The following is a 20,534-nucleotide window of genomic DNA, read 5'->3' on the forward strand; positions in this document are numbered from 1 at the left end:
TCAGGAGCAGGTGAATCCAGGTGACCCCAGGCACCAGTTCCTTTAACATTGACCACTAGCATGTCATACCACCTGACCAGGAATATCTCAATCTCTCGCCTTGTATCCATGATTTAACCAGGGAAGTCACATTCACATGAGCCCTGGCACACCCTGCTTCTCCCCTTCTCTCTGAATACAGTATCTAACACACAGGAACACACATAGATATACAGTGAGAAGCAAACACAGTGACACACACACACACAAACATTATGTTACCTCTTGGTGAGAAAGTGCTGCTGGGAAAGATGGGGCTGTGCTCCTCACGCTGCTCTCTACATCTCTGGACACCCCGGAGAGGGTGGGCTGCAAACTACAGACAGAGAGAGAGAGAAACCAATGAGATACAGCAATACACATTCAGGTAGTACAAGTAGTACAATGTAGTACCTGGTGATATTACAGTAGTACATGGTGATATTACAGTAGTACAAGATAGTACATGGTGATATTACAGTAGTACAGGGGAGCACATGGTGATAGTACAGTAGTACAAGGGAGCACATGGTGATATTACAGTAGTACAAGGTAGTACATGGTGATATTACAGTAGTACAGGGGAGTACATGGTGATAGTACAGTAGTACAGGGGAGCACATGGTGATAGTACAGTAGTACAAGGGAGCACATGGTGATATTACAGTAGTACAAGGTAGTACATGGTGATAGTACAGTAGTACAGGGGAGCACATGGTGATAGTACAGTAGTACAAGGTAGCACATGGTGATAGTACAGTAGTACAGGGGAGTACATGGTGATAGTACAGTAGTACATGGTGATAGTACAGTCGTACAAGGTAGTACATGGTGATATTACAGTAGTACAGGGGAGCACATGGTGATAGTACAGTAGTACAAGGGAGCACATGGTGATAGTACAGTAGTACAAGGTAGCACATGGGGATAGTACAGTAGTACAGGGGAGTACATGGTGATAGTACAGTAGTACATGGTGATAGTACAGTAGTACAAGGTAGCACATGGTGATATTACAGTAGAACAAGGGAGCACATGGTGATAGTACAGTAGTACATGGTGATATTACAGTAGTACAAGGAGCACATGGTGATATTACAGTAGTACAGGGGAGCACATGGTGATAGTACAGTAGTACAAGGGAGCACATGGTGATATTACAGTAGTACAGGGGAGTACATGGTGATAGTACAGTAGTACAGGGGAGTACATGGTGATAGTACAGTAGTACAAGGTAGAACATGGTGATAGTACAGTAGTACAGGGGAGTACATGGTGATAGTACAGTAGTACATGGTGATATTACAGTAGTACAAGGGAGCACATGGTGATAGTAGAGTAGTACAAGGGAGTACATGGTGATAGTACATGGTGATAGTACAGTAGTACAAAGGAGTACATGGTGATATTACAGTAGAACAAGGTAGCACATGGTGATAGTACAGTAGTACAAGGGAGTACATTGTGATATTACAGTAGTACATGGTGATATTACAGTAGTACAGGGGAGCACATGGTGATAGTACAGTAGTACAAGGGAGTACATGGTGATAGTACAGTAGTACAAGGGAGCACATGGTGATATTACAGTAGAACAAGGGAGCACATGGTGATATTACAGTAGTACAAGGTAGCACATGGTGATATCACAGTAGTACAGGGGAGCACATGGTGATATTACAGTAGTACAAGGGAGCACATGGTGATATTACAGTAGTACAAGGGAGCACATGGTGATATTACAGTAGAACAAGGGAGCACATGGTGATATTACAGTAGTACAAGGTAGCACATGGTGATATCACAGTAGTACAGGGGAGCACATGGTGATATCACAGTAGTACAAGGTAGCACATGGTGATATCACAGTAGTACAAGGGAGTACATGGTGATAGTAAAGTAGTACAAGGGAGTACATGGTGATATTACAGTAGTACAAGGGAGTACATGGTGATATTACAGTAGTACAAGGTAGCACATGGTGATATTACAGTAGTACAAGGGAGCACATGGTGATAGTAAAGTAGTACAAGGGAGTACATGGTGATATTACAGTAGTACAAGGGAGTACATGGTGATATTACAGTAGTACAAGGGAGTACATGGTGATAGTAAAGTAGTACAAGGGAGTACATGGTGATATTACAGTAGTACAAGGGAGTACATGGTGATATTACAGTAGTACAAGGGAGTACATGGTGATATTACAGTAGTACAAGGAACTGTTCTAGTCAGGTGGTCTGGCATCATAGGCCACGGTGAGGCAACAGGTGGACAGCACACATGCTCAGGCTTATAATAGAAATGACTTTCCAAAACAATTGATGCAATGGACCGTGTGGGTGTGTGTGTGCATGATGTGATGAGGAGTTTCCATATGGCTGCAATAGTTCTCGAAAGCATTCATCACAACGGCACATACCCCTGAAGAGGGTGTGATTTATGAAGCTGCTCATATATTATGGCTTAACATGTAATGTTCTGAAATCCATTTCAGTGAACTAGCAGACAGACGGAGAAATGACACACTAATAACACATTCATCCCTTCATCTCCTGTTCTGTTAGTTTGGAGTCAACAGAACTCTAAAAATAACCCCCCATTTCCCGGCCCACCCTCCCAAACCATGAGCTCAGCACATTACTTAAATGGGGTAGATCTCAAGAGTCCCAACGTAGCTTCATCTCCTTCATTGGCACTGATCAGAAAGCAGAGGGCAAGCGGAGGGCCACCCGGCATGGCGGAGGCTTTCTGCGGCCTTATGCTCTACAGGAAGAGGAGGAGCTCAGCATGTAAGTTACCAGGATGTTGCTTTCACCTGTCCACATCTTTATGTCAGTGGAAAAGACGAAGAGAGAAAGACACTTTACAATGAGAGGTGCAGTCCTTTTCATATTCCAAATCAGTCTTAGGTAAACCCAAAAGAGCTAGATCACCAAAACAACCACAACTCTATGTTTCCCTTCCTCGTCGCCTTAGATTTCACAACTCCTAAGGTCAGGAGTGAGGCAACAACTTCCTGTTACACCAGGCCAGGGAAACATCCATTTCAACCACAAATCTTAAACAACGGCTCTTCACATTCAGGTCCACAGAACTCCAGGTTTTCATCCTGCCCCACTAATCAGGAACTGATTCAGACCTGAGAAATGAATATTTCACTTCCAAATACAACAGACACACATCATAGCCCTAATAAAGGAACAGTATCAGTAGCCAGTGGACACACCAAATTTGGTATAAATTACAGAAGATAACATTAAGCTTCAAAATATACATTGTTTCACTGACTGTGACAACGAAAGAAGCAAGTAACAGTAGCAGTAGCAGTTACAGTAGCAGTTACAGTTGCAGTAACAGTAGCAGTTACAGTAACAGTTGCAGTTGCAGTAGCAGTTACAGTAACAGTTGCAGTTGCAGTAGCAGTTACAGTAACAGTAACAGTAGCAGTAGCAGTTACAGTAGCAGTAGCAGTTACAGTAGCAGTTATAGTAGCAGTTACAATAGCAGTAACAGTAGCAGTAACAGTAACAGTAACAGTTACAGTAGCAGTAACAGTAACAGTTGCAGTAACAGTAGCAGTAACAGTAGCAGTTACAGTAGCAGTAGCAGTAACAGTTGCAGTAACAGTAGCAGTTACAGTAGCAGTTACAGTAGCAGTTACAGTAGCAGTTACAGTAGCAGTTACAGTAGCAGTAGCAGTAACAGTAGCAGTTACAGTAGCAGTAGCAGTAACAGTAGCAGTTACAGTAGCAGTAACAGTAGCAGTAACAGTAGCAGTAACAGTAGCAGTAACAGTTACAGTTACAGTAGCAGTAACAGTAACAGTAGCAGTAACAGTTGCAGTAACAGTAGCAGTTACAGTAGCAGTTACAGTAGCAGTAGCAGTAACAGTAGCAGTTACAGTAGCAGTAAAAGTAGCAGTAACAGTTACAGTTACAGTAGCAGTAACAGTTACAGTAGCAGTAACAGTAGCAGTTACAGTAGCAGTTACAGTAGCAGTTTGGATGTACATAGCTGAGATTTCCATCCAATCTTATATAAACATGACTGTTCCATTCTCCATGGCAAGTTATCCATTATACAAGGATATATCTGTGACTCAATGAAGCCAGTCTACTCACCACACCAACCCACCACACAAAGCATGCATTCAAACAACCTATTTGCACAGTGACAAATTATATCTCATTCCTTGCTTACAGTCCAGTCACAAATTATACCCCATTCCTTGCTTACTGTCCAGTCACAAACTGCTGATACAGTCAGTAGCAGTCCAGTCATATTGTATCGTATTATATCCAAACAGAGACAATCCCACAGCCAGATGGAAACAGAGGCAGAAGGGGGGAAAGATCACGACACGGATGATCCTACATCCTTACCAGGGAGGCGGACAATTCAACAATCGTCAGATCAACATACTGTCTGTTACTGTATTCCAGACACCTCTACCACTACACACCGTTCATACAGACACTCAGAGAGAGTACTCTGCTAGCCGGGTTGAGCTCTTATACAGTCTCTCTCTGGTCTCTGCTCGTGACACCGTGCCTCTCCACTCAAAGAGTCACAGGGACAGGGTTAGTCACTGCCCCTTCCTCCCCAAACCAACTGCGTTTCCTCTCCTCCTCCTCCTCATAAATGAATGCCAGGGTGTCCAGAATATCGCTGTCCGTGGGAGGAACAAAGGGGACTCAGTGTCCGGAACCCCGCAGCAGATGCCCCCTGTCAAACACACACACAGAACTCCCACAGAACTCTGCCCCAAGCTGGGAAATCCATTCACCTTCCCTGTGAGCTGTGAGTATGGCTGAAACACACACACAGAACTCTGCCCCAAGCTGGGAAATCCATTCACCTTCCCTGTGAGCTGTGAGTATGGCTGAAACACACACAGAACTCTGCCCCAAGCTGGGAAATCCATTCACCTTCCCTGTGAGCTGTGAGTATGGCTGAAACACACACAGAACTCTGCCCCAAGCTGGGAAATCCATTCACCTTCCCTGTGAGCTGTGAGTATGGCTGAAACACACACAGAACTCTGCCCCAAGCTGGGAAATCCATTCACCTTCCCTATGAGCTGTGAGTATGGCTGAAACACACACAGAACTCTGCCCCAAGCTTGGAAATCCATTCACCTTCCCTGTGAGCTGTGAGTATGGCTGAAACACACACAAAAACACAGACACAAATGCCAAGAAAGAGGGGGCAGCTACGTATCTGAGAGACGGGGCCTGACGCCCTCGAATCACAGACTCCACTGACACACACACACCCTTCCACAGCGATAAGGCTCTCCGAGCGATAAGGCTCTCCGAGCGATAAGGCTCTCCGAGCGATAAGGCTCTCCGAGCTATGGTTCTCTGATAACACAGGTATTACATGTTTATAATGCTTGGTATCTTCAACAGAATGGTAGCAGACCATAATGTTGTCTGTTACATGACAGAATGCTGTTCAACCATGTGAGCAACAACTCCCTCTGCTATTAACAATGACAGACTGGAAATTAATGAGGGCATTTTCCATCAGCTACCAGCCTAAGGAATGACAATGCTGAGACATAAAGGCATGAGTACAGAGGCAGTATATAATATAATAGGTGAACAACCACAACAAACTGAATCACAGATTTCTCCATGACAACAATGATAACTTTTTAAAAACATGTCCGTCCTTGTGATTATTTTAAGGAAATGTTGGTCCAAACAGGTTGATACTGGTTGAATGACAGCTTACAAAAAAAATAAGTGATATGTGGATAGTAAATCCAGGTTTTTCTGGAACTGTGCACTGTGTTCACTCAGTCAGTGTCCTTTAACCCCCCCCCCCTCACTTCCACAACCACACACACATTCTACCTGTACACAGGTAAGTGTTTCTCTCCAGTCTGTTCAGAAAATAGTTTAGCCCCCTCTGCTGGTGCAATTCTGCACTCTAGGTAGTATTTAACCAGATGACCCTACTCACAATCCTAAATCATTAGAGGGAGGGATTAATTAACATCTGACCCTGTATCAGTGGCTAAGGGCAGCTTCTACCTACTTCCCATTCCCATCCCCATTTTGCCCCTTTACGAGATCATATCCTGTTTCCCGATTCAGGTCTGGTGTTGACACATAGATGAGAGATAGAAGACAGTGTCTCGACAGCCTGAACCCAGAGAAGTGACTCAGTTCACTCCCCAGTCACACCTCTCCACTATGCTGTACCACGCCAAGGTCTCATAGTCTGTATCCCTGAGGGTCATTTTTCTGACCCCTCCGATTGGCTGTGTCCCTGAGGGTCATTTTTCTGACCCTTCCAATTGGCTGTGTCCCTGAGGGTCATTTTTCTGACCCCTCCGATTGGCTGTGTCCCTGAGGGTCATTTTTCTGACCCTTCCAATTGGGTGTGTAGTGGAGTCTCTGTACTGATCCTGTTCAGACACATCTGATAGGGTGAACCACTAAAGATCTTTGTACCAACCTCCCTGATAGGCTGAACCTCTCAGAGTCTCTACAGAGGAGAAAAGCTCCTTCTTGATGTAGTAGTGATTTTACAGGAAGTGTGAGGTTCCCTTTACCAGAAACGAGGTTGCATAACAACTGACTCACACACACAGAGCGACCCTGTGATTGCCTGGGTCACTGGGTTCATGTTTACAAGAACCACAAGTCATGTGATCACTCAAAGGAACAACCAGACAAAACAAATCAAGACAACACAAATACCCAATTCCTCACCTCAGTGCTGGTGAGGAAGGCAGTGGGCTTGTTCAACATTGCAGACGACACTGCCTGTCACGATCGTGTGGAGAGACGGACCAAAACGCAGCATGTGAAAAATAAGACATCTTCTTTTTTTATTTTAAGAAGGAAAAACAAAACAAAACACTTTACAAACTAACAAAACAACAAACGTGAAGCTACAAAACGAAAGTGCACACACAAGCTACTAACGTTTAGACATAGACAATTACCCACAAACACCTAAAGCCTATGGCTACCTTAAATATGGCTCCCAATCAGAGACAACAATAACCAGCTGTCTCTGATTGAGAACCAAATCAGGCAACCATAGACTTTCCTAAACAACTACACTCAACCATAGACAATTCTAAACACCTACACTGACCACAACCCCATCTACTCTATGAAACCCCCTCAACCATACAAACCACACTAGACAATACAAAAACACATACTAACCCATGTCACACCCTGACCTAACTAAAATACTAATGAAAACAAAGATAACTAAGGCCAGGGTGTGACACTGCCAGCGAGCCGTGATTCACTGATGTACAAGAGGCATTTCACTGTGCAGGTGACATTAAAAACTTGATATCAACTTGCATCACAAATAACTATTTTGTAGATCAGTCAGTCCCAGTTGACCCAGAATAAATCAGGTATTTGATTCCCTCGAACACGGCCAGTGTTTCCCACATGGTGGGCCGGACCAACTAGTGGGTTTCAGCTAACTCCTCCTGGGTTGCGGCGGTTACTGATACAGATAACCATGGTGATAAGAAGGTGAATGGGACAGTTGCTAGGTAGTGAATATCTGGTTGTCTCTCGTACCCTGATGAGATGGTTGTCACTGAACAGCATTTACTAAATATATAACCAATCAGAACCAACAACACTGTTGGTGTATGCATTTCCTGGCTATGTGACCTCGGACACAGGAACAGCATGCTGAACATAGGTTCATTCTCTAAAGGTCATGACCTCTTCAATACAACACATTTTTATGGACCTTCAATCAAACAGGATTTACAATTCTGCAAATTCTCTGGCCCCTTGAGTATTATCAAACTATGTCTTCTAGTTATATAATATAGTTATGTTAATCCTAATGCTATTGGTTGAAATTGTGATGGCCAAACTATCTCACACCACAGAATGGGTCTGGGGAGCACTGTGGACAGTGCTGTGTGTCGAGCGTATTGATTGGTTGGTCAGTGTGTTTTAGAATGTGGCCTTTGACTAATCAATCAGGATCTGCCCCAGGGTGACACACCATCAACAACAGAGAGATTCAGCAGGCTGATTTAGTAAGGCTTTTTTAAGGGGAAGCGTGTTGTGCTTTAAAAAGGGCCAGCGTACCCAACGTTTCCCCTCTTCCGTTTCCCCTCTTCCCCTCTCCTCACCTCTCTGCTGGGGTCTCTCCATCCCCAGCCTGTGGTTTCCATACAAACCTACTGGATATATTCAGACACATCAGTTTCAGCGGTATGAGTTAACACAGACTTGCACTGAACTCTCGTCTCATAGGCTCACTGAAACACTGGGAGGCATGGTTCTCACATTCATACGTGCTAACAACAAGGCCTTGTTTGCAAACACACTGGGGCACCTTTAATAGCCTGATAGAGACAGCAGTGTATTTACAGTGTTATTTTGGGGCAAGGGCAGGGCTGGGGCAGGCAGCCTGCTGATTGGCTAGAGCAGCTGCATGCCGGTTGTTGTTGACCAATCCCTAAGCGTCTGTGTGGGATGGAAATCTGACCAAGAAAGCCTTGTGCTCCTGACAATGGCCTATGGAGAGAGGAGGCTGGGCCCACACACAACTTTGTTTTACTATCCTCGTGGGGACCAAATGCTGAGTCAGAAAGTTACAGACGTACAAATACTGTATCATAACCCCCCCCCCCAAAAAAAATGCTAACCTCCCCGGTTATTGTAATGGTGAGAGTTCAGCATGTCTTAGGGGTAGTATATTTGTGTGTCTGTAACTTTCTTACTCATCATTATTCAACATTCATTCATGATGATCCAGAATCATGTTAGCATCCACATGAATGTAGAAGTGTTCAGAAACATATTCTATTCTTATTTACAATAAATGTGACTCTAAAATGACAATACATTATTTACCATTCATTTGTATTGGGCACAAAATAATCTGAAACACAACCAAAACAAACAGCAAATGCTTCCAACAAGTTTATAGAGTCACAAGCTTGATGGAATCGTTGCGTTCTAGGAGTATGAGACCAAATACTCGACTACTTTAATACACATACTGTATAAGTGAATTTGTCCCAATACTTTTGGTCCCCTAAAATGGGGGGGATTAGGTACAAAAAGTGTCGTAATTTCTATAGGTTCACCCAATATAGATGAAAATCCTCTCAAATGAAAGCTGACAGTCTGCACTTTAACCTCATAGTCATTGTATCATAAACCTAGTCATTGTCTCATTAACCTAGTCATTGTCTCATTAACCTAGTCATTGTCTCATTAACCTAGTCATTGTCTCATTAACCTAGTCATTGTCTCATTAACCTAGTCATTGTCTCATTAACCTAGTAATTGTATCATTAACCTAGTCATTGTATCATTAACCTAGTCATTGTATCATTAACCTAGTCATTGTCTCATTAACCTAGTCATTGTATCATTAACCTAGTCATTGTCTCATTAACCTAGTCATTGTCTCATTAACCTAGTCATTGTCTCATTAACCTAGTCATTGTCTCATTAACCTAGTCATTGTATCATAAACCTAGTCATTGTCTCATTAACCTAGTCATTGTCTCATTAACCTAGTCATTGTCTCATTAACCTAGTCATTGTCTCATTAACCTAGTCATTGTATCATTAACCTAGTCATTGTATCATTAACCTAGTCATTGTCTCATTAACCTAGTCATTGTATCATTAACCTAGTCATTGTCTCATTAACCTAGTCATTGTCTCATTAACCTAGTCATTGTCTCATTAACCTAGTCATTGTCTCATTAACCTAGTCATTGTCTCATTAACCTAGTCATTGTCTCATTATTAACCTAGTCATTGTCTCATTAACCTAGTCATTGTCTCATTAACCTACTCATTGTCTCATTAACCTACTCATTGTCTCATTAACCTAGTCATTGTCTCAATAACCTAGTCATTGTATCATTAACCTAGTCATTGTATCATTAACCTAGTCATTGTATCATTAACCTAGTCATTGTATCATTAACCTAGTCATTGTATCATTAACCTAGTCATTGTATCATTAACCTAGTCATTGTATCATTAACCTAGTCATTGTCTCATTAACCTAGTCATTGTATCAATAACCTAGTCATTGTATCAATAACCTAGTCATTGTATCATTTCAAAGTGCAGAGACAAAACAACAAAATGAGTCACTGTCCCAATACTTTGAGCTCACTGTATGTGGCAGGACTTGTAGACGATAACAGATTACAAAAGGAAACCCAGCCATGACTTGCCCAGCAATGCAGAACTCCCAAACGAGCTAAATGCCTTTAATGTTCGCTTCAAGGAATATAACACTATGCCTTGCATGAAAGCCCCTGTTTTTCTGTAAGACTGTGTGATCAGGTAGCCTAGCGGGTAAGAGAGTTGTACCAGTCACCGAAAGGTTGCTGGTTTGAATCACGAGGCGACTAGGTGAAAAAGAAATCGATGTCCCCTTGAGCGATTGCTCCTGTAAATCGTTCTCGCTGAGAGCTAAATGATGTAAATGATCGATGTCTCCGTGGCCGATGGGAGCAAAACTTTGAAACATGTTAACAATTAACAGTTTTAGCAGCTGGGCCAGACGGAATACCATGTTCTTTTTTTCAATGTTTTTATTATATATTTTTTTTACTATACATAGCATACACATACAAATGACAACATACAGACGCACAATAACATCCACAACATCACCATGCCCAGACCCACCTGCTCACACCCCATCTCCATCCACAACATCACCCTGCCCAGACCCACCTGCTCACACCCCATCTCCATCCACAACATCACCCTGCCCAGACCCACCAGCTCACACCCCCATCCACAACATCACCCTGCCCAGACCCACCAGCTCACACCCCCATCCACAACATCACCCTGCCCAGACCCACCTGCTCACAACCCCATCCACAACATCACCCTGCCCAGACCCACCTGCTCACACCCCCATCTCCATCCACAACATCACCCTGCCCAGACCCACCAGCTCACACCCCCATCCACAACATCACCCTGCCCAGACCCACCTGCTCACAACCCCATCCACAACATCACCCTGCCCAGACCCACCTGCTCACACCCCCATCTCCATCCACAACATCACCCTGCCCAGACCCACCTGCTCACACCCCCATCTCCATCCACAACATCACCCTGCCCAGACCCACCTGCTCACACCCCCATCTCCATCCACAACATCACCCTGCCCAGACCCACCTGCTCACACCCCGATCTCCATCCACAACATCACCCTGCCCAGACCCACCAGCTCACACCCCCATCCACAACATCACCCTGCCCAGACCCACCTGCTCACACCCCCATCCACAACATCACCCTGCCCAGACCCACCTGCTCACAACCCCATCTCCATCCACAACATCACCCTGCCCAGACCCACCTGCTCACACCCCCATCCACAACATCACCCTGCCCAGACCCACCTGCTCACACCCCCATCTCCATCCACAACATCACCCTGCCCAGACCCACCTGCTCACACCCCCATCTCCATCCACAACATCACCCTGCCCAGACCCACCTGCTCACACCCCCATCCACAACATCACCCTGCCCAGACCCACCTGCTCACACCCCCATCTCCATCCACAACATCACCCTGCCCAGACCCACCTGCTCACACCCCCATCTCCATCCACAACATCACCCTGCCCAGACCCACCTGCTCATACCCCCATCTCCATCCACAACATCACCCTGCCCAGACCCACCTGCTCACACCCCCATCCACAACATCACCCTGCCCAGACCCACCTGCTCACACCCCCATCTCCATCCACAACATCACCCTGCCCAGACCCACCTGCTCACACCCCCATCTCCATCCACAACATCACCCTGCCCAGACCCACCTGCTCACACCCCCATCCACAACATCACCCTGCCCAGACCCACCTGCTCACACCCCCATCTCCATCCACAACATCACCCTGCCCAGACCCACCTGCTCACACCCCCATCTCCATCCACAACATCACCCTGCCCAGACCCACCTGCTCACACCCCCATCTCCATCCACAACATCACCCTGCCCAGACCCACCTGCTCATACCCCCATCTCCATCCACAACATCACCCTGCCCAGACCCACCTGCTCACACCCCCATCCACAACATCACCCTGCCCAGACCCACCTGCTCACAACCCCATCCACAACATCACCCTGCCCAGACCCACCTGCTCACACCCCCATCTCCATCCACAACATCACCCAGCCCAGACCCACCTGCTCACACCCCCATCTCCATCCACAACATCACCCTGCCCAGACCCACCTGCTCACACCCCCATCTCCATCCACAACATCACCCTGCCCAGACCCACCTGCTCACACCCCCATCTCCATCCACAACATCACCCTGCCCAGACCCACCTGCTCACACCCCCATCTCCATCCACAACATCACCCTGCCCAGACCCACCAGCTCACACCCCCATCTCCATCCACAACATCACCCTGCCCAGACCCACCTGCTCACACCCCCATCCACAACATCACCCTGCCCAGACCCACCTGCTCACACCCCCATCCACAACATCACCCTGCCCAGACCCACCTGCTCACACCCCCATCCACAACATCACCCTGCCCAGACCCACCTGCTCACACCCCCATCTCCATCCACAACATCACCCTGCCCAGACCCACCTGCTCACACCCCATCTCCATCCACAACATCACCCTGCCCAGACCCACCTGCTCACACCCCCATCTCCATCCACAACATCACCCTGCCCAGACCCACCTGCTCACACCCCCATCTCCATCCACAACATCACCCTGCCCAGACCCACCTGCTCACACCCCCATCCACAACATCACCCTGCCCAGACCCACCTGCTCACACCCCCATCCACAACATCACCTTGCCCAGACCCACCTGCTCACAACCCCATCCACAACATCACCCTGCCCAGACCCACCTGCTCACACCCCCATCTCCATCCACAACATCACCCTGCCCAGACCCACCTGCTCACACCCCCATCTCCATCCACAACATCACCCTGCCCAGACCCACCTGCTCACACCCCCATCTCCATCCACAACATCACCCTGCCCAGACCCACCTGCTCATACCCCCATCTCCATCCACAACATCACCCTGCCCAGACCCACCTGCTCACACCCCCATCTCCATCCACAACATCACCCTGCGCAGACCCACCTGCTCACACCCCCATCTCCATCCACATCACCCTGCCCAGACCCACCTGCTCACACCCCCATCTCCATCCACAACATCACCCTGCCCAGACCCACCTGCTCACACCCCCATCTCCATCCACAACATCACCCTGCCCAGACCCACCTGCTCACACCCCCATCTCCCGCATCACTCTCATCGCTTTAAACCATTGTTTCTCTCCGTCACCCACGCACTTTCAACATTCAGATAATAAAGCATTTGACCTTTCCATTGTGTTAGCGACGGAGGACTGGTTGATTTCCATTGTGTTAGCGACGGAGGACTGGTTGATTTCCATTGTGTTAGCGACGGAGGACTGGTTGATTTCCATTGTGTTAGCGACGGAGGACTGGTTGATTTCCATTGTGTTAGCGACGGAGGACTGGTTGATTTCCATTGTGTTAGCGACGGAGGACTGGTTGATTTCCAGCACTCATATTTCATGTCTTGAAATATGCTGACAGACGGATTAAATCTTAATTTCCATTGTAATACTTCTGACAGCCAACTTTCTAATTCTGCCCATAACTTTTGTACTTTATAGTACACTATATGATCAAAAGTATATGGACACCTGCTTGTCGAAGAGCTCATTCCAAAATCATGGGCATTAATATGGAGTTGGTCCTGTTACATCTGCTCCTGTCACGCCCTCTACTGCTCATCCTGTGTCTCCCTAACCTGCCCCCACTCCCCCAGTGCTCTCTCCCTCTCTCTCTCTGTGTGTGATTGTGTGGGCAGAAACAGGTGTGCTGAGGCAGAGCAGATCCCCACCAGCTGCACCTGTTCCATAATCAAGACCTAATCAAATACTCAGTCCTGCCACTTCCACACTGCCAGATCGTAACCTCTGCTCAGTCAGTCTGCGTTTTTTGCCGTTTGTTCCTGCATAGATCCTGTTTTCGTGTTGTGCGCGTTTTCCCTTGCCTGGCGCCGTTGTCCTCTCCGCTACGACTCTGGTCCCTGTCTCCAGTCCCACGGCTCGTCAGTCTTGCTACCCTGTCCTGTCAGTCCTTCTACCCTGTCCTGTCAGTCCTGCTACCCTGTCCTGTCAGTCCTGCTACCCTGTCTTGTCAGTCCTGCTACCCTGTCTTGTCAGTCCTGCTACCCTGTCATGTCAGTCCTGCTACCCTGTCCTGTCAGTCCTGCTACCCTGTCCTGTCAGTCCTGCTACCCTGTCCTGTCAGTCCTTCTACCCTGTCCTGTCAGTCCTTCTACCCTGTCCTGGACTCCCCACTCTACTGTTTCCTTGGATTCCTCTCCAGACCTGCTTACCCAGCCCTAATTCCCCTCGCTCCAGCCTCAGCTTCAGCACCTGGCTCCCTGCAACCCGCCAGAGCTTTCCCTGGCCTTCACCCCATCTTCCCCGTTTTTCAATAAATACCTTGGTCACCTTATCCCAGTTTCCTCGTCTGAGTCTGCTCTTGGGTTCACCTGCTCCGCGTAACAGGTCCTCCCTTTGCTGCTATAACAGCCTCCACTCTTCTGGGAAGGCTTTCCATTAGATGTTGGAACATTGCTTCAGCCACAAGACCATTAGTGAGGTCGGGCACTGATGTTGGGCGATTAGGCCTGGCTCACAGTCGGCGTTCCAATTCATCCCAAAGTTGTTCGATGGGGTTGAGGTCAGGGCTCTGTGCAGGCCCTTCCCCAAACTGATGCCACAAAGTTGGAAGCACAGAAATGGTCTAGAATGTCATTGTATGCTGTAGCGTTAAGATTTCCCTTCACTGGAACTAGGTGGATGAGCATCTTCAATATGTTCCCATTGTTCCTCTGTAGTGAATTTAACTACATGTGGCAAGTAAAAGCCTGGGTGGTGAGTTGATACAATTCCATGTCTGGAAGTTTAAAACCACCCTCAGATTTAGGAAGATGTAAAACTTTCCTTTTCATTCTATGAGTTTTATTTGTCCATATAAAGTATTTTTATTATTATTTCAGTCTTACTGTTGTCACTGTAGGAGTGGACACGTTGTTGGCAGAGCGCACAAACTAGGATAACCTTGAGAAAAAAGGTTTATTTAATTCCATTTACGAGTCAATGTATTCATTGTCTTTTGTTTGGATCACTCCTGTTAATCTTGAGTAAAGACTCTTGATTACACATAGAACTAGGCCTAGGCTACCTGGCCTGAGTGTAAATGTGGGCCTAGAAATCAAATGTAGACCTATGTAGACCTAGAAATCAAATGTAGACCTAGAAATCAAATGTAGACCTAGAAATCAAATGTAGACCTATGTAGACCTAGAAATCAAATGTAGACCTAGAAATCAGATGTAGACCTAGAAATGTGCCTACTGGGGGATCTGATAGTATTTCTGATTGTCTTAACTCACCATCACTGTAAGTAACAAACAGTAAGAGAACAAAGTGTGTTTTTACATCCATTGAGAATGACAATAGTTCCTCAACGTAGTCTATTTGAAAAACATTTCCAGCTCTCTCCCTTTTGATAACAAAATGTCATCCTCTGATCCTGTGGAAACGTCATAACATAGGCCCAGCTGATTACTTTTTTGATAGCCTACAGCGGATAGCCTGCAGCGGATAGCCTGCAGCGGATAGCCTGCAGCGGATAGCCTACAGCTGATAGCCTACAGCTGAGAGCCTACAGCTGAGAGCCTACAGCTGAGAGCCTACAGCTGATAGCCTACAGCGGATAGCCTACAGCGGATAGCCTACAGCGGATAGCCTACAGCGGATAGCCTACAGCGGATAGCCTACAGCGGATAGCCTACAGCGGATAGCCTACAGCTGTGTCGGTCTGTCCAGAGCTCACTGTGCAGGAAACTGAAAATTACAATATTGCAAGCTTCAGGTTGACCAAGATAGTTGATACAATGTTTCCAGTTCCTTGCAGACCGGCCAGGCGTAGACAATGTGATTTATAGAATACTCATTTTGAAATCAGGATATTTTCTACCTGCAGGCTGCAATGTTTTTATTTGTTGGCTTTATGTAGTCTCTTTTTACATATTGGCAATAGAAGTTACTTTTAGATTTGTATCATTTTCATTTAGCTGGAGTTTTGATTAATAGCCACATGACATTGATTTTGAGCTATGAAGACCTTATTATAAATTAAATTATACTGTTCCATGAAAATGTGCAGATGAAAATCACAACTGGTGCGCAGATCAGTAGAAATGGTATGATAACTCGTCACTCCAAATGTAAAAGGTTGTCGGCCGCTGGTGTAGCCTATTACCGGTTAACTTCAGGAGCTTAAAAGCAGAATCTGCGAAAGCCAGCATCAGCGGGAGGAGCATAAAGCATCAGACAAGCTCAGTAGCATACATATAGTGGATTTTATTCAAATATAGGGTGTGTCTATATATGGAAAAATAAACGTTTAACCATTCCGACCAATCGATTGGTCGAATAAACAGACGACTCTCTGTCGACAAGATTATTATATATATTTTTTTTTTTACACCCTCAGAGTTGTGAAGAGGGCACGGCAACGCCTCTTCCCCCTCAGTACAAAAGGGAAAATAAATAAACATAAATATGGGTTGTATTTACAATGGTGTTTGTTCTTCACTGGTTGCCCTTTTCTTGTGGCAACAGGTCACCAATCTTGCTGCTGTGATGCACACTGGTATTTCACCCAGTAGATTTGGGAGTTTATCAAAATTGGATTTGTTTTGGAATTCTTTGTGGGTCTGTGTAATCTGAGGGAAGTATGTGTCTCTAATATGGCCATATATTTGGCAGGAGGTTAGGAAGTGCAGCTCAGTTTCCACCTCATTTTGTGGGCAGTGTGCAAATAGCCTGGTCTGCATATGGCAGCTTCTCTCAATAGCAATGCTCAGAGTCTGTACATAGTCAACGCCTCCCTTAATTAAAGTCAGTCACAGTGGTCAGGTATACTTCCACTGTGTACTTTCTGTTTAGGGTCAACATTCCAGTTTGCCATGTTTTTTAAATTATATATTTTTGTTTTCTCATGATTTGGTTGGGTCTAATTGTGTTACTGTTGTTGTTCTATCTTTGCAACTCGCTTTTTCTCTCTCTCCCAATCTCTTTCTCTGTCCCTCCCCCTCTCGCCACATCAGGGGGGGATTAGCAGGGAGCTGCTCACTTTAAAGTATGACAACTATGCCTGCCTTTGACCTAGCTGGCATCTACATTCACACGCACAGAGACAGAGAGAGACAGAGAGAGAGACAGAGAGAAACACAGAGAGAGACAGAGAGAGAGATGGGCTAGCAGAGAGAGACAGACAGAGACAGAGAGAAACACAGAGAGAGACAGAGAGAGACAGAGAGAGAGATGGGCTAGCAGAGAGAGACAGAGACAGAGAGAGACAGAGAGAGAGATGGGCTAGCAGAGAGAGACAGAGAGAGACAGAGAGAGAGATGGGCTAGCAGAGAGAGACAGACAGAGACAGAGAGAAACACAGAGAGAGACAGAGAGAGACAGAGAGAGAGATGGGCTAGCAGAGAGAGACAGAGACAGAGAGAGACAGAGAGAGAGATGGGCTAGCAGAGAGAGACAGAGAGAGACAGAGAGAGACAGAGAGAGAGATGGGCTAGCAGAGAGAGACAGACAGAGACAGAGAGAAACACAGAGAGAGACAGAGAGAGACCGAGAGAGAGATGGGCTAGCAGAGAGAGACAGAGACAGAGAGAGACAGAGAGAGAGATGGGCTAGCAGAGAGAGACAGAGAGAGACAGAGAGAGAGATGGGCTAGCAGAGAGAGACAGACAGAGACAGAGAGAAACACAGAGAGAGACAGAGAGAGACCGAGAGAGAGATGGGCTAGCAGAGAGAGACACGAGAGAGACAGAGAGAGACAGAGACAGAGATGGGCTAGCAGAGAGAGACAGAGACAGAGACAGAGAGAGACATGGGCTAGCAGGGACAGACAGAGAGAGGACAGGGAAGCGAGGAAGGCTGAGGGAGAGCGAGAGAGAAGGGGTAAGATGTTTTGGGAGCTTAGTCAGTGAGCGTAGAGGGCTGTTGCCGATGGTGGCCGTGTCGGTAAATGCTGACAGAATAATAAACAGTGTACGTGCATCATATCTCAATGTGCTAATACTGGTGACATCATCATGGGAGTCACTATAACAGAAACTCAGGATCTGCTCAGCAACGCCTTTACTATCACCAAACATGAAGGGGTTTCTGGTGAATTTAACACCAGACAGGAATGCTGCACACACACATTAAAGAAGCACAATCAAGCCCACCATCACACAGACAAGCTGTCAGCGCCTGTGAATAATTCCCTGTGACCAAAATAGGAAGGTTTTTATCAAATAAAGCATATCTGTGTCATATAGAACCTATTAAAATAGCTGTGATTTCCAGCGTTACTAATCCTGCTAGATAAGTGTTCTGCTGAGACTGAACTTAGAGAGGAGGGAGGACAGCGAGCTGAGGTACTGCTATCATCACTAAGGGAAGGAGTGATTTAAACACTGACAGAAGTGCTGATATCCAACAGCTTTAAGCACTAGAAAAAACTTTGTCTGAGTACTGAGCTGGAGGGATGGTAGGACAGACAGATAGTCTTTAGTGTCTTCACCCTCACTTAACAGCCTGGGAGAAAGTGTGGGTGTGAATACTGTATGTGTGTGTATGTGTGTAGGATATAGTAGAGTTTATCTTTACGTCATCCCGTTCACATAACAGGCTGATTGAGTGTGTTACATAATCAATCCATATTCAGTAGGCTACCTTCATTTTCTCATCTCTTCCTATCGCTCTGCTTTGGTAATGTTGTTCATGTTTTTCCTGCCAATAAAGTGGTGTTGGGTTGGACTGAGTCAATTCATTTGGGATTGAGGCCTGCAGATTTATTCTATTGCATTTAGGAGGAAATATGGACTCAGATAGGGTTGTTACTGTAACGCTCGTCTGAAGAAGTGGACCAAAGCGCACCGTGGGACGTGTTCATGATCATTTATTCACCAAAAACACTCAAGCAAAATAACAAAGTGAGAAACGAAACAGTCCTGTAAGGTGCAGACACTAAACAGTCCTGTAAGGTGCAGACACTAAACAGTCCTGTAAGGTGCAGACACTAAACAGTCCTGTAAGGTGCAGACACTAAACAGTCCTGTAAGGTGCAGACACAAAACAGAAAACACAGGTGGGAAAAGGCTGCCTAAGTATGATTCCCAATCAGAGACAAAGATAGACAGCTGCCTCTGATTGGGAACCACACTCGGCCAAAAACAAAGAAATACAACACATAGATTGCCCACCCTAATCACACCCTGGCCTAACCAAAATAGAGACTAAAACCCTCTCTATGGCCAGGGCGTGACAGTTACGGTGACCGTATTACAGCCACACCAGTGGAGTCATGACGGCAGTCAAATTCCACGTGACCGTTTAGTCACAGTAATGAGGTTCCTCCAAGCTCTGATGCTGATGCTTATTAGTAGCCTACCAAACTACCTGCCTGCCTGAACCACAGGAAAAGCGTCCTCCATTCTCTATTTAAGTGCATACTGTAGATGTAATGTATTTTTCCCGCTGCCCCTGTTTTGAGACAGGCGCATGATAAATGGTCCATTCTAAATCTACACAAATTTAACACATATGTCCTTTAGTATATGTAAAGACAACATTATATTAAGAATAGTGTGATTAGTGACAATACTAGCCTATCACTTGTGAATGATGTATTATTACTTGTGAAAATGTTTTTTATTTATCCGTTATTTTACCAGGTAAGTTGACTGAGAACACATTCTCATTTACAGCAACGACCTGGGGAATAGTTACAGGGGAGAGGAAGGGGATGAATGAGCCAATTGTAAACTGGGGATTATTAGGTGACTGTGATGATTTGAGGGCCAGATTGGGAATTTAGCCAGGACACCGGGGTTAACACCCCTACTCTTACGATAAGTGCCATGGTGTCACGTTCTGACCATAGTTCTTGTGTGTTTTGCTTGTTTTAGTGTTGGTCAGGACGTGAGCTGGGTGGGCATTCTATGTTGTGTGTCTAGTTTGTCTATTTCTATGTTTGGCCTAATATGGTTCTCAATCAGAGGCAGATGTTTTGTGTTGTCTCTGATTGGGAATCATATATAGGTGGCTTGTTTTGTGTTGGGGTTTGTGGGTGGTTGTTTCCTGTCTCTGTGTTTTCTCTGCACCAGATAGGGCTGTATCGGTTTGCCACATTTGTTATTTTGTATCGTTGTAAGTGTTCACAGTTTTCGTCTTGTTGATTAAATCATGTTGAACACGGAATACGCTGCGTCTTGGTCCGATCCCTGCTACACCTCCTCTTCGGACGAAGAGGAGGAAGGCTGCCGTTACACATGGGATCTTTAATGACCTCAGAGAGTCAGGACACCCGTTTAACGTCCCATC

The 20,534-nt window shown here is 45.9% G+C and overlaps 1 protein-coding gene across 2 annotated transcripts in view; it reads right to left on the bottom strand.

The window, feature by feature from the left end:
- The window catches only part of LOC139558952 (transcription factor EB-like), a 69,843-nt gene that overhangs the window by 39,562 nt on the left and 9,747 nt on the right, over window positions 1-20,534 (bottom strand). The window contains exons 1-2 of one of the 2 annotated variants that reach the window (XM_071374523.1): window positions 4,404-4,553; window positions 262-355 (exon numbers count right to left, since the gene is read on the bottom strand). The gene's annotated coding sequence lies outside the window, so the exon portion shown is untranslated. Of the gene's footprint in view, window positions 1-261; window positions 356-4,403; window positions 4,554-20,534 lie in introns of those variants that run through there. The other variant, XM_071374514.1, reaches the window with a different exon arrangement.

Source organism: Salvelinus alpinus, chromosome 2, assembly GCF_045679555.1.
Source record: "Salvelinus alpinus chromosome 2, SLU_Salpinus.1, whole genome shotgun sequence".
Taxonomy (NCBI): Eukaryota; Metazoa; Chordata; class Actinopteri; order Salmoniformes; family Salmonidae; genus Salvelinus; species Salvelinus alpinus.